The sequence below is a fragment of the Danio rerio genome, chromosome 18 (genome assembly GCF_052040795.2).
Source record: "Danio rerio strain M-AB ecotype USA chromosome 18, GRCz13ab, whole genome shotgun sequence".
Taxonomy (NCBI): domain Eukaryota; kingdom Metazoa; phylum Chordata; class Actinopteri; order Cypriniformes; family Danionidae; genus Danio; species Danio rerio.
In genome coordinates this window covers 48,458,913-48,473,640 of record NC_141038.1, presented here as the reverse complement: position 1 = coordinate 48,473,640, position 14,728 = coordinate 48,458,913, and the positions used below count along the sequence as shown (strand labels likewise).

Sequence of the window (14,728 nt, the reverse complement as noted above, 5' to 3'; positions counted from 1 at the left end):
GCTGTTGAGTAGTTATATTGTAGGAATTTGCATCAGCTTTTTAAGAAATGTTCCCTTTTTGTTTTGTTTTTTAGTTTGAAGCTGAGATAAATGTGTGTGTTAAGGTCTGTTTTAAGAAAGTGCATTAGTGCCATCCACTTTTTCAGCAGCTATCGCTCTGGAAGTATTTTTCACATTCATTTTATTTATTTATTTTTTAAAATGTCACACTGAAGTATCCTTTGTACCCACTCTGGGGTGATTTTGAGTATTCATTTGGGCATAACATTTTCTGTGTTTCAGCAAATGTGATGATTTTTGGTGGAAATCTTATTTTGACACATTTTGGGTAAAGGTAAAAAAAAAAAAATAAATAAATAAAAATAAAAACAATACAATCTGGGCAAATTTACCCTTTTGTTATGTTTGGTACGCAAACATCCACTAAATTAAACTGCTTTAAAATGCATCGGGTAAATGTATACTTGAAACATTTATACAACAGTTCTGTCTGGTTCTCGAATCTGATTGGCTGAGAGCCATAAGATATTCAAGTTATATCAGCACTTGTACAGCCTCTTCACTCTTGTGTATTACTCCACCCTCACGAGTGGCAAGCAGAGGACTACAGTTTGACAAATCATCACCATGGAATTATAAGGTTCTATTTGTGTTCTGAATGATTTTGAGATATTAAGCTTTAAAGTTTTTGCATTCCATATAGTTAACAGTATGTGTTTAACATTTGTCTTTTAAATAAAAAGACTTAAAATGTAAACAACTTATAAAAACATCCCATAATGTAAATAAATTGTCATTTATTAAGAATATGTCAATATTTTTGACAAAAATGTCAGATAGAATATTATAATTCTAAGGTGACGAATTATTGCAGCTGTTGGACAAAGTAATGTACTTTTGAGGCTTTTTAAGGCTAGAATTTAGCTGTTTACATTGCAACTATGCAGTTTTTTAATAAGGATAGTGCCTATTTTAAATATTCATAGTTTCGGAGATTCACCGCATTCGTGGCCATTAGCCTGTCATATTGAACAGAGCAAAAACAGTTCATGTCCTGCCACAAGATGGCGACAGAGACCGCATAATAAGTCCTTAGTGCAGAAAAACAGCATTTTTTCAGTGTACGTTTCAGACTTCAGCTAATCAAATCATTACAGAACAGGTAACTGGCATTCTAAGTTGATCTCTCTTTTGTGTGAGGTAGTGCTGTATTTATACTAAAGTAATCAGCTAGTGTTTGCTTTGCTTTGGCTTTTTCGGGGTTAATTATTGTGATCTTCCTATTACAACAGAGAAATACTAGGAAATTTCTGTAGACTGATGGCTTTTTATGCTGTTCAGCCTTATAATCCTAAAATGTAAACAAAATCACCTGTTGTATCATCATTTTAAACATTACGCAAGAGAATCATTCAAACACTAGCTCTAAAGTGATGTTTTTGAAGTAGCAACGCTTTCTGCTGTTCTGACGGACAGCTGCTGATGTGTATGAACTGCAGAAGAAAGTAGTTCCTAGTGCAAAAGGGTTTTCGAGACTCTCCGTGGGTGATTTTCTTTTTTTATATACACGATTATGCTGTCGAACTTTTGTATAAACGCAATACCATATGAGCAGTGGTGCAATATGGCTGCATATCATCACTGGTGGGACACTGAGGGTTGCTTTCACACTTGGTTCAATTGCCTGGACCACACCCAAGTTCAATTGTCCCCCCTTGCCACCTCCGAAATGGAAAGACTTCTGCACATCGCAGTCATTTTGCTTTTACTGAAGCTTTTGGTTTTGGACATACAGGAAGCGAGAAGCATCCATCTGCCGCAAAAATATTATAAACGTTCAGAAGATCACACAGTGTCTGCAGAAGCTATGTTTGGAGGAGACAAGCGGACATCACTGTGTATCACTGTGTTTGCCCTGGCTCAGTCTCGCGTGTCACCAAGGTACGAAACGTGACACACACACACACACACACACACACACACACACACACACACACACACACACACACACACACACACGAACGAACGTTATGAAAATTATAGTTTGTTGTACAGTTGTCGGTTCACTTCCGATATTTGGTACGATTGCATTCACATCAGAAGCGAACCATACCAGAGTTCGTATGAACCGTACCCCAGACCAACTCTTTCAGGCGGACTCAGGTACGGTTCATGGGTGCGCAGTTCAGAAGACACGTTCACACTAGCTAAACGTACTGTACTTTGACGTGAAACGAACCCAGGTGTGGACCAAAAGTGCTAGTGTGAAAGCACTCTTAAGCACTCGGCCTACAGCCTCGAGCCAATGCACGCCTTCCACCAGTGCCAATATACAGCCATATCGCACTGCTACTCTTAGATACTGCTCATTTATCAACCTCAGCTATGATCAAAAGTACCAAATGTTTTAAATAATTACAGAATTTTAACTCTTTAGTTTTCATTATTAACAGTGGTATCAGCATTAACAATTAAATATCAAACCATATTCATTCAATATAGCACTAAATATACATATAAAAAAGTCTCCAATCTTAGCTATTAACCAGTATAATACAGCCATAGCATTGTACTGGATGTCATTTTGATATCTTGCAAGAAGTATAATTTTCCTATGATTAAAATGCAAGCTTCCTGGTTATTCAGAACTAGCAGTTAAACATTGTGTGTGTGTGTGTGTGTGCAGTGCCCGAGTGATTGTGCTTTAATCAAAGGGATCTCATCTCTGATTATATTCACCATTTCAAAGTCTCTCATTTAAAAGGGCAACGGAGATATAATTCCAGAGCTCCTCCATGCAGAAATTCACTTCAATTTTAATGGCATTATCATTCGCTGACTGACAGCAGCAGAGGAGCTGCTCTCACCTGTCCTGTTCACCAGCCGAACATGAGCCGACAAAGACAGAGGTGAACAGGTTAAATATTCTGCTCAGTAATGGAGCAGACGTTTTATACAGTTGTCACAGGAACAATCCCACTGTAACATGAAGGTACTTTGCTCAAGGACGTAGAGTCGACAGTCCAGGACCTCGAATGAGAGTGAGATTCTGCATTTATATAACACTTTAGAGTGCATAACGGTACATTGTTATTTTTGTGTGCTTACTGTAAACAATAAATGTATGAAAAATGTATGGACAAATATTTCAAAATGAAGCCAGAAACGGACTTGCTTTTGTGTGCAACATACAATGAGATTAATGATATATATATATATATATACATATATATACATGTATATATACATATATATACATATATATACATATATACATATATATACATATATATATATATATATATATATATATATATATATATATATATATATATATATATATATGTTGTGAAGTGAATTTGATGCGCGAATGAAGCGAGTAAACTCAATGTTCACACGTTTATTTACGTGCGAATAGCGTGATTTATCCGTGTGTACCGCGTCTGGTGTGAACACAGCATGTCAGTTCCAAGTTAGAATGGTTTAACTCAATTTTTATGAAGTCAACTTGTTGCTTTTAACAGTGGAACTAGCATACCACTTAAACATAGCAGTCATTCTGCCGTTTCTCATATAAGACGTCATATTTACTTTCAAATCTTCTATTGAGATATTAAAATAGGGCTTTGAAGGTCTGTCGTCACATTTAATTACACCATCACCCTAGAAATGCAGCTTATATATGGCTACTATAATTTAGGAGGGCTAATAATTCCGACTTTAACTGTAAGTCGTTTGAACAAGCAGCAAAAATCTTTTGCACAGTGTGCTAGACTGATTCCGGCTGTTATCTTTGCGAAATGATTTATATTTGCTCCTTTCTGTGATCACAGATTTGTCGTACACCACCATCACAAAAACAGTAGACGAGCTGAGCCATCAGATCATTAACGCTCCACACTAACGAGGACGAATCTCTCGGCGTGAATGAACTTCAAAGATCTGAAGACGGACCCGCACAAACCCGGGTTCGAGATGTCTCTTTCCATCTATAAGCCACCGGAGGAGAACTGACAGCCATTAGGAAGTTCTCTCCGGTGGCTCTGAAGCGAGGGATCGTGGGATATCACTCATAAAGACCCCCAGTCTGATACTCGATGCATTAGGGGGCTAATCTTCAAAAACACTGCTCTCTCCCACCCTCGCTCAATCCCTCTCCTTCCACTTAATATCTCCTCACATGCTGCACTTGTCCCTTTGAGGCCTGAAATCCGGCTAATCTTTCTCTCTTCCAAGCCAGGAAACCAAATCAGCTTCTATCTCTTAGTGTCTTATAGTCAAAAAAGTAAGTGTGTGTGTGTGTGTGTGTGTGTGTGTATGTGCAATACACATTCAGACAGAGTGATAGATGATAATGAGAAAGAGAGAGCTGCCATCCGTGAGACATGCGGCGCTTTAAGAAGTCTCGTGCTGCACGTGCTGTAGCTGAGCTTCACAAATGCTTCAGTCCTCTGGAGCCGAGTTTTAAATTACTGACAGACACCTTGATTATGAAGATTTTGAGGGTTTTATTGCATTTGGAAGAAGTCTTGTATGAAAGCAGACATATGATGATATTCTGTTTTTCAGTATGTAAGGGATAAAGTATATCCAGGAGGTTGTTTTCGTAGAATAAAATCTGACAGGGTTATTGGGAGCCCAACGCAAAGTGGAGTACTATTGTATAAGAGATTTATTCTGTGAAAACAACCTCCTGGATGTTCTTTATACCAGTTATTACATGACTACTTGCCACAAAACCTGAAAATTTGACACAAAACTTTGTTTTTAAGTGGTAATAGTTTACTAATTCTTTAATTAAATGCTAAGAAGACAGAAACAGGTGACGAACTTGCAAGTTATATGTCACAAGGTGAGCCAAACAGTCAAAAAAGCTAAGTTGACAGAACATCTGATAGAGTATACAATAACTTGTGCATTATTCAGTCACAAGAATGCGCCAAACTTTTAAAAACGCAATGTTGACAAACAGCTGATGGAGCATACACTAACTTGCGCATGATACGTCACAAGAGGGCACCAAACAGTCAAATTAAAGCAAATCAGAGAGAAATAGCTGATGGAGTATACACATTCAGTCACGATGGTGCCAAACAGACAAAAATTCGTAGCAGACAGAAATATCATTATACAGCCACAAGATGGCACCAAACAGACTAAACAGCAAAGCTGGCAGAAACAGCTGATGAAGCATGCACTAACTTGAGCTTTATACAGTCACAAGCACATCAAACAGTCAAAATGCAAAGCATACTGATCAAGCATACAATAACTTACAATACAAAAGCACTATTCAGTCACAAGATGGCGCCAAACAGTCAAAAATGCCAAACTGACAGAAATAGCTGATGGAATACACACTAACATAAGCATTATTCAGTCACAAGAGGGTGTCAAACAGTAAAAAAAGACAAAACTGACAGAAACAGCTGAAGGAGTATACACTAACTTGCACATTATATGTCACAAGATGGCGCAAAACAGTCAAAAACGCAAAGCTGACAGAAACAGCTGATGGAGCATACACTAACTTGTGCATTATTCTGTCATAAGATGGCGCCAAACAATCAAAAACGCAAAGCTGACAGAATATCAAGCATACAATAACTTACAATACAATAGCACTATTCAGTCACAAGATGGCGCCAAACAGTCAAAAATGCCAAACTGACAGAAATAGCTGATGGAATACACACTAACATAAGCATTATTCAATCACAAGAGGGTGTCAAACAGTCAAAAAAGACAAAACTGACAGAAACAGCTGATGGAGTATACACTAACTTGCACATTATGTCATAAGATGGCGCAAAACAGTCAAAAACGCAAAGCTGACAGAAACAGCTTATGGAGCATACACTAACTTGTGCATTATTCTGTCATAAGATGGCGCCAAACAATCAAAAACGCAAAGCTGACAGAAACGAAACTGATTGACTAAAGGTAAAACCTACGTACTATTCATTCATAAGACGGCACCAGTCAAAAACATTATTCAGTCACAAGATGGCACCAAACAGTCAAAAATGCAAAGCTGACAAACAGCTGATGGAGTACAAACAAACTTGTGCATTAATCAGTCACAAGATGGCATCAAACAGTCAAAAAAAAAACCCCAAAGCAGATAGAAACAGCTGATGGAGTATACACAAACTTGCGCATTATACGACACAAGATGGCGTCAAACAGTCAAAAAAACAAAGCTAAGAGAAACAGTTGACAGAGCATTCATTAATTTGCATATTATATGCCACAAAATGGCACCAAACAGTCAATAACGCAAAACTGAGAGAAACAGCTGATGGAGTATACACTAACTTGCACAATATTCAGTCAAAAGATAGCCTCAAACAGTCAAAAACCCAAAGCAGGCAGAAACAGCTGATGGAGTATACACTAACTTGCACATCATACGCCACAAGATGGCATCAAACAGTCAAAAATGCAAAGCTGACAGAGACGAAACCGATTGACTAAAGCTAAAACCTACGTATTATTTATTCATAAGACGGCACCAGTCAAAAACAGTAAGTCAAGCAGATATGTGGATGTAAGTATATGGACTTGAACGCATTCATTGATGGTCAAGGTGATTCTCAGATGAGCCTGTGTTATTTTGCGGCTTTTTTCTCGAGAAGCATACTATGAAATGTCGCCAGTGACCAATCATAATCGAGTATTTCAGACAGCTGTGTAACAAATCATGCTAATGAGCATGAAAAATATCGTGGACACTTCAAAAAACATATATTATTTATACTATTATTTGGACTGCTTTTTAAGAACATTCACATTGTGTTTGCAGTGGCGTTCATAACAACACTAGAGGCTAGGAGACTTAATAATATTAAAATTCAGTTGTATTTTTATTTATTAATATTAGCATAGTAACTGTAATAATACTGACGTTTTTCTTCCTGTTGATGTTAATCTATTAACTAGCGTTTAGTAATGAGACGTCATTGAAAGTGCTATGTATTTTAACTTGACGTCCTTTTACAATTTAATCTGGTGAAAGCGTTTGTACAATTAAGCATTACACTTTTTACAATACACAAGTAGTTTTTGGGTAACACTTTAATTTGAGGTGACGTCATTGCACACTCACTTACTACAGTAAATACAAAGAATTTTGCATCATTACGTATTCTAATCTCAACCATACAATAAGTACATTTAATTAATTATTAGTACTCAGTAGTTAAATTAACCATAGCATTAAGCACAACATTAAAATGGAAACAAACTAGAACGGATTAACATATGACCACTTTTACTTCAATATCAACATTTTTAGCAACAGTGTAATCATAAAAATGTCAGTGACAATGACTGATATGTAGATTTACATATAGGGTAGTTTGTGAAATAGTAGTTGGTCAAATCTTCTGTACACATGCAGTTTATATACTGTGTGAGAAAGAGGTGACTAAAATAAATAATGATCAGAGATTTAGACCACCGGCAGAGAAACCTACATGTACCAACTGGTGCAGTCTATATGCTTTACTCAGCAGTTCTTTTCTTTGAGCCAGGCCTATTTCTGACATATTGGGGTTTCATTTACTGTATACAGAAACAGATAGAAACTGATAGAGTTTTATTTATAGTGCAAAAAGCATGTGATTTTCAATTTACAGGTGTCATAGATGAGGCACGTTGGTGTCCACATAAAATCAAAATGAGAAAAAGTGAGTTTATATACAAGACTCGACATAAATGTGTACACCCCATTAAATATTAATGAATATTTTCATCAATTTCTCAATGTATATAGGTAATATACGGTATTTCGATGCATTTGAACAAAACAGATGTATTAAAGAGATGTATTAGTCACCAAACGCCTTAAAAAATAGAAATATAACAATTTACAATTATGGGAAATATTGCAAAAGGGTTGAAATTTGTGTGAACATATCTTTCAAGGTCTTAAAAACGAAACACAACGTTACTTGTAACCTCCGTGGCCTTCAGTGTGTTTGGAAACACTTATTATTTTTGTGACTGTGGTGTGAACTTATAATCTCTGTGCTACTCAAGGATGCCAACCCAAAATTAATCAGTGCTCCAAATTCCTCCCAGCTTCACTTCCATACTGAAAACCAATGACTCGGGTTAGAAATGTCCATTCATTTTAGTGCATTTAGGGTCTTTTTCACCAGCAGAAGAAACATGTAGTGTCTGAATGAATCATCGATCGACTCTGAAGGTTCATCAGCAAACAGATATTTCTTTCATTTCAAACAACTTAATAGAAAACAACAGATGAAAAGGGTCATTTCAGATTAAACTGGAGATGAAATAAGCAGATAAAGCAAACGCATTTTAAGTGTTTAAACATGAGCTTCCTTTAAAATTCCTCAGAAATGTCTTGTTTTACATCAGTTGCCCACACTGAGGAAATCCAGGCTGAACTTAAAGCTCTTTTTAAGTCAGGCAAGCCAGCGTGAAGTCACATGACAAAAGTCCACACAGCTAATGACAATTAAAATGTAAATCATTAAGCCGCTGTCTTAAACATTACCATTCAAATGGTTACACAGGCTGACTGGGTGACAGACTAACCTGCTTTCTTCACCAAGTCACGCACACTTGTACAGGTATCTTTATTGGGACTTCCCATTGACGCAATGACTTTTATACTGTACAAACTGTATATTATATCTCCTTACCCCTAAACAAAACCCCCACAGGAAACAATCTGAATTATACATTTTCAAAATACTTTATTCTGTTTGATTTATGAGTTGTTTTCCACTTAGGGGATCAAAACTATTCCACAATAGGTCAAAATTGACTGGTATTGCTTTACTTTGCGTACAATGTAAGGAATACAAGGCGTGCACACACACACACACACACACACACACACACATTGTGGTATCCTTATTGGGACTTCCCATTGACATACTGATTTTTATAATGTGCAGACTGTTAATTATATATCTCCACCTATTAACAAAACCCTCACAAGAAACAATCTGCATTTTATATCTTGTATTTTTAAAATACATCACTCAGTACTTTAGATTTATAAGCTGTTTTCCGAACGGGGACCCAAACAATTCCACATAAAGTTAAAATTGATTGGTATTTTTAAACTTGATAACACATTTGGTCCCTACAATGTAAGGAATGCAAGGAACACACACCTACACACATGCAGGCACATGCACACAATTAACTAGCAATTTATATTAGAACATACCATTGACTTCTAATTTTTCCATACAATTCTGTATATTAATTATACATACTTCTCTTCTTTTTAAAATTTAATTAAAAGCAGTAATATTATGAAATGTCTCTACAAATGTTCACTATTTTTAAATGCATTTTTAAATGCTTTATTTTTTTAAACTTAACTTTCAGAACCCATTTAATACAACTATCTGTGTCAAAATAATAATAAAAATTGGTACAAAATATTTATAATTTTAGCATTTAAAATATTTTTGTGCTTTAACAACAGATAGAGCAAAATAAATATTTTTGTGAAATTACAAATTACAAAAAAAAATCACAATTAAATTAGTAAAGTTTTTACAAGAAAATTATTACAGCATTACTAAAAATAAATGAAATATAAATGATTTCTGAAGGACTGTGTGTAACTAAATGGTAATGAGGTTAATCATTCAGCTTTGCATGAGATAAATAAATAGCATTTTTAAAATTAATTGTTATTATTATTTATTTTTTACGATCAAATAAATGCAGCTTTGTTGAGAAATTATTTTTCGAACTTATGCAAAAATGAAACATACTGTACTCAATAAAATATCTAGAATTATACTTTTAAAAAACATTTTACTTTACTTTTAAAAAAAACTTTCTAGATAACAAATGCCACATAGGCTTATTCTGAAAATGTTTCCCAATATACATACACAGGGGATTATGAAGTTTGTAGCCAGAGGTACGTATGGCTGCATTTTGCCATTAAAACGAATGCTACGGGACAGTATGACGCATAGATAGCAGGATGGACGGCTTTTCCGCTGTTACCAGTGTGCTCAGTAGCTCGCCACGTACGTCAGTGGACTTAAGAAGCAGAGTGGAGTTGACCGCAACGACAGAGTTCGAGTCTGGTGAAGAACGGTTCCAGAAAGCAAGACAAAAACAAAAGCCAAAAAATGAAATAAACAAGTAAATAACAGGGTGAGAATGTGGTAAAATCTGAAAACGTGGTAAAAATCAGGCTTCTACGATGCCTTTTTTTTTTATGGATTGCTTTTGAAAGCACTGTTAGTTTGGTTTAGGGAAGTGGATGATTGGGTCAATACGTGCTTTTTAAGACACTATCTTTTGAGTTTAGGGAAGGAGGAGGGCCTCTGGTGGATTTACGTGAGAACAGCAGATGAATGGCACTCGCGAGAGAAATTTGAGATCTCAAAAAGTGTACACAGCGGCTGGTGGATTCCTTAAAAACTAAAACTGCAAAAAAAACATACCCGCAGGGACAGATTTGGCACTCTCCAGAAGTGTATTATAGTGGTATGCATTCAAAAAAAGCCTGGGTTGGACAAATGGGTAAAAACATAGTAGCAAAGTATGAAGCTTTAAAATATTAATTATTGTTCTAAATATCTGACAAGACATTTCTAGTAAATAAACATAAAACAATTAAGCTCTCCCAACAAAGTTTTTAGTGTGGTTTCATCCAAAGTTTCCTCTAATAATACCCTGAGTAACACAACCCCCTCACACACACACAAAAGACCTTAACTCAGCAAACACAACACACCCATTAGACAGCACACACACCTTCACACACATTCAAGTGCTGTAAAGCCCAAGCCTCTCTGTACCGCACTGCAACATGTACACAGTGGACAAAAAGAAGCAAAAGTGGGACAATACCTCGTGCTACAATGGCAGCCAGACTCATATCACCAGGGAGAAAAGAAAAAAAAGCAAGAAAAAGGAGGCAGATACACAAAGCAAGCATTGAGAGAGCTGAAAGAACACACTTATCTTCACCTCTGCTCAGCGCCAAGGCCGAATCTCGCTCTCCTTGTCTTCTGTTTTCTGTCGGCCGCTTTGACGAAGCTCTGACAGACGAATAAAGTCAGCATGCAGGACATGAGATTTTGAACTAGCAGTAAACTTTGCACCGCTCTCTACCTGTGTTGATTCATGTGTGTGTGTTTGTGTGTGTGTGTGTGTGTGTGAGGGAAGGAGGAAAAAAATAACTCCTCCTACTTTTTCCTCCACCTCTTTCCCAACGTGCCACAGCAGGTTTATACATCTCCCATTTAAGACTAACATATATTACAAGAAAATCACTACAAAAAAATGCTAGGTTCCAAACAATTGCTTCATGTCATCCTGACACAAATCATTAACTTAATTTAATATATATATTTGATAATATATAGTAAATTGAACATAAAATTAAGATGTCCCCCCATAAAAAACTCAAGAACTATGCTGTTTCAGCTCATTTGAAAATTAGTAGTTTGAACAAGCAGCAAAAACAAAGTTCCCAAGAAAGTAAAATAAAAATTTATTAATAAAATGAATTTAAAAAGGTTTTTTAGATATTAGTATCAGTATTGTTAGTTTTTAAGATATCTATAAGCTTGTTCGCTCCAAAATAGTGACACAAGTCATGTTTAGAAGAAATAAAACTGATATAAACATGTAAAGCTTGTAGCTTGTCATTTGCACCTAAATTGAGCAAAGGTTTTATTCACATCACTTCATACTACAGTTTCTCATCATAATACTGTAAAACCCAAAAACTTAAGGTAACTCAAACCATTTGAGGAAACTGATTGCAACAAACCATTTAAGTTCAAAAACTAATCCCAATGAGTACTGAAAACTTAATCCATTTGAGTCAATGAAGCAATTTGAGAACAGTAAAACTCAATAAATGAAGAGAACTCAAACCAACTGAGTACTGTAAAACACAATAGGTTAAGGCAACTTAAACCGTTTGAGGAAACAGAGTGCTACAAACCATTTGAGTAAACTAATCTATATGAGTACTGTGAACTTACTCCATTTAAGTTGAAGTAATGAGGTGTTAATTTAACTCATTACCTTCAACACTGAGTTCAAAACTCTTTTCAAATGAGTAGAATTAACTTTCAGTAAACTTTGAGTTAACTACACTTAATTCATTTCATAAAGCTGACTGTAGGGTTTTACAGTGAACCAAACAAATGCTCTCTAGTATCTGACATGCCCCACCCCCTTCAAGATGCTTCTCAGTTGCTTTACATTTGATGCACCTGAGCTCAACCACTCTCACTGGCAGAGGGGGGATAAAGCGGCTGCTTTTTAAACATTCTTTACTTTTTCCCCGCTTCATTTTATTTTTACACATAAATTCAGTTGTAAACTAATTAGTTTTGTTGAAAATTTTAAATTACAGCACCTTTTGAAATATTTTTTTCTGATAAAATGATGACGTCTTCAATACCTATTTTACCCGCTGTATATTAGCTTTTGTCCCTTTGTAAAAAGTATATAACTCTATGCTGTTATGCAAGAAAAATTCCAGATACAAGTCTGACAATAAAGTTTGTATTGTATTATTAACAGTGTTGGTTGGGCAAGCTACTTGAGAAATGTAGTGAGCTAACCTCTCAGCTACTCTACTTAAAATGTAGCTTGACTACACTAAAATCTACCCTCTGAGAAATGTAGCAAGCTAAGCTTGAAATTTAAAAAGCTAAAAGCTAGATGGCAAATATAGCTTAGCTACATTTGAGCCATTTTTGTATTTTCATTTTTAAATTAACTTAAATCCATGTGAATCATATCTTAGTGATCAATAAAACTGTCAATAAAACATATGAGGCAGAATTGTTTAGTTCAATTATTTACTGCGAATAATATGCTCTACTAAACAAATATGCTGTTCTGTTTGTTGCCTTTGTTACAATAAGACAATAATTTTAATAAAATAAAAAAATGAAATAAATATTGCCATATTAGAAAATCTACATTATAAGGATTTCAAAAAATAAAATCAAAACATTGGAAATATAATATTTAAAGCTGTCTAAATCTTTTCAATTCATTTTACTAAACAAAGAAACAAAATAATCATATTACTGGAAGGACATGCAAATGTCATGAAATGCAAAATGTGTTGATGAAACATGATCTTTAATTTATATTCTATTGATTTTGGCATAAAGATAAAAATCATATTTAGAAAGTCAGAATTATTAGCCCCCCTTTGATTTTTTTGTTCTTTTTTAAATATTTCTCAAATTATGTTTAACAGAGCAAGGAAATTTTCTAGGAAAAAGTCTTATTAGCTTTTTTAGGCTAGAATAAAAGCAGCTTTAAATTTTTAAAACACTATTTTAAAGTCAAAATTATCAGCCCCTTTAAGCTATATATATATATTTTTTTTCGATAGTCTACAGAACCAACCATTGTTATACAATAACTTGCCTAATCACCCTAACCTGCCTAGTTAACCTAATTAACCTAGTTAAGGCTTTAAATGTCACTTTAAGCTGTATAGAAGTGTCTTGAAAAATATCTAGTCAAATATTATGTACTGTCATCATGGCAAAGATTAAATATATCATTTATAAAAAAATATAGTTATTAAAACTATTATGTTTAAAAATATTAAGAAAAAAATCACTTTGTTAAACAGAAATTGGGGGAAAAAAACAGGGGGGCTAAAAATTCAGGGGGGCTAATAATTCAGACTTCAACTGTAATTGCCCATATTAAAAATACCTATGCAAACGATTGTGCCACATACAGTTTAAAGTCAAAACTATTACCTATCTTTTGATTTTTTTTCCCCCATCAAATGATGTTTAATAGAGGCAAAAATGTAGACAGCACCCTCTAGTGGATTTATTATCTAAAACGTGCAACCAAATGCACCCGGAGCAGTGTATTTCTTTTTCAAATTATGTTTAACAGCAAGGAAGTTTTAACAGTATTTCCTAAAATATTTTTTCTTCTGGGGAAAGTCTTGTTTGTTTTATTTCAACTAGAATAAAAGCAGTTTTTATTTACATTTTTTATATGTAAATAGGGGGTCAATATTATTAGCCCCCTTAAGCATATATACTATCTTTTGAAAAAAAATCTATTAAAATATTAAGTCCTGTCATAATGGTAATTATAAAAGTCAGTTATTATTACCTAATCAGTTATTAGGTATTAAATCTTTCCGTTAAACTGAAATTGGGGAAAAAAAACAGAGGGGCTAATAATTTTGACTTCCACTGAATATAAACTATAATTAATCCTAATTCTCACTGTCGCTCTTGCCATCCTATCTTCTGCCCTTTTGGAATGAAATTTTAGACTATAGTAGCAAACATTGATTGGCTTTACCTGAGTCACTTCATGTGTGCCTGAGAGGGAATGATGAAAAACCCCTCTTCCTTCAGTCCGTGCACCTCTTTCCTAGCGTGCCACGGCAGGTTTGAGTCTTGCACTGGGATCAAAGGCACCTCACAGCCTCTCTCTTTTACTCCAAACCCGTCTTTATACTCTAAAGTGTATTGTAATTGCCTTTAAAGTGACTCCAGCGCTGACTCTGCCATGACGGAAGAACCTTCAGCTCGTCTTTGTGCCTCGGCTACACCTGATTTACTAAACCTCCTGACCTCCAATGGCTCATTCACTCTCACTCCTCCTCTTCTACCCAGATGACTGGCACACATTTGGGAGAAAGAGGGGGGGAAGGGTGTCATCTTCCAAATAACTGTTGCTGCATGACAAAAGACGG

At 35.2% G+C, this 14,728-nt stretch overlaps 1 protein-coding gene across 7 annotated transcripts in view; it reads right to left on the bottom strand.

The window, feature by feature from the left end:
• large2 (LARGE xylosyl- and glucuronyltransferase 2) overlaps window positions 1-14,728 on the bottom strand; it is a 332,880-nt gene that overhangs the window by 53,623 nt on the left and 264,529 nt on the right. The window contains exons 1-2 of one of the 7 annotated variants that reach the window (XM_087291893.1): window positions 14,332-14,613; window positions 10,987-11,057 (exon numbers count right to left, since the gene is read on the bottom strand). The exons of 3 other annotated variants lie outside the window; for them this stretch is intronic. The gene's annotated coding sequence lies outside the window, so the exon portion shown is untranslated. 7 annotated transcript variants of the gene reach the window in all.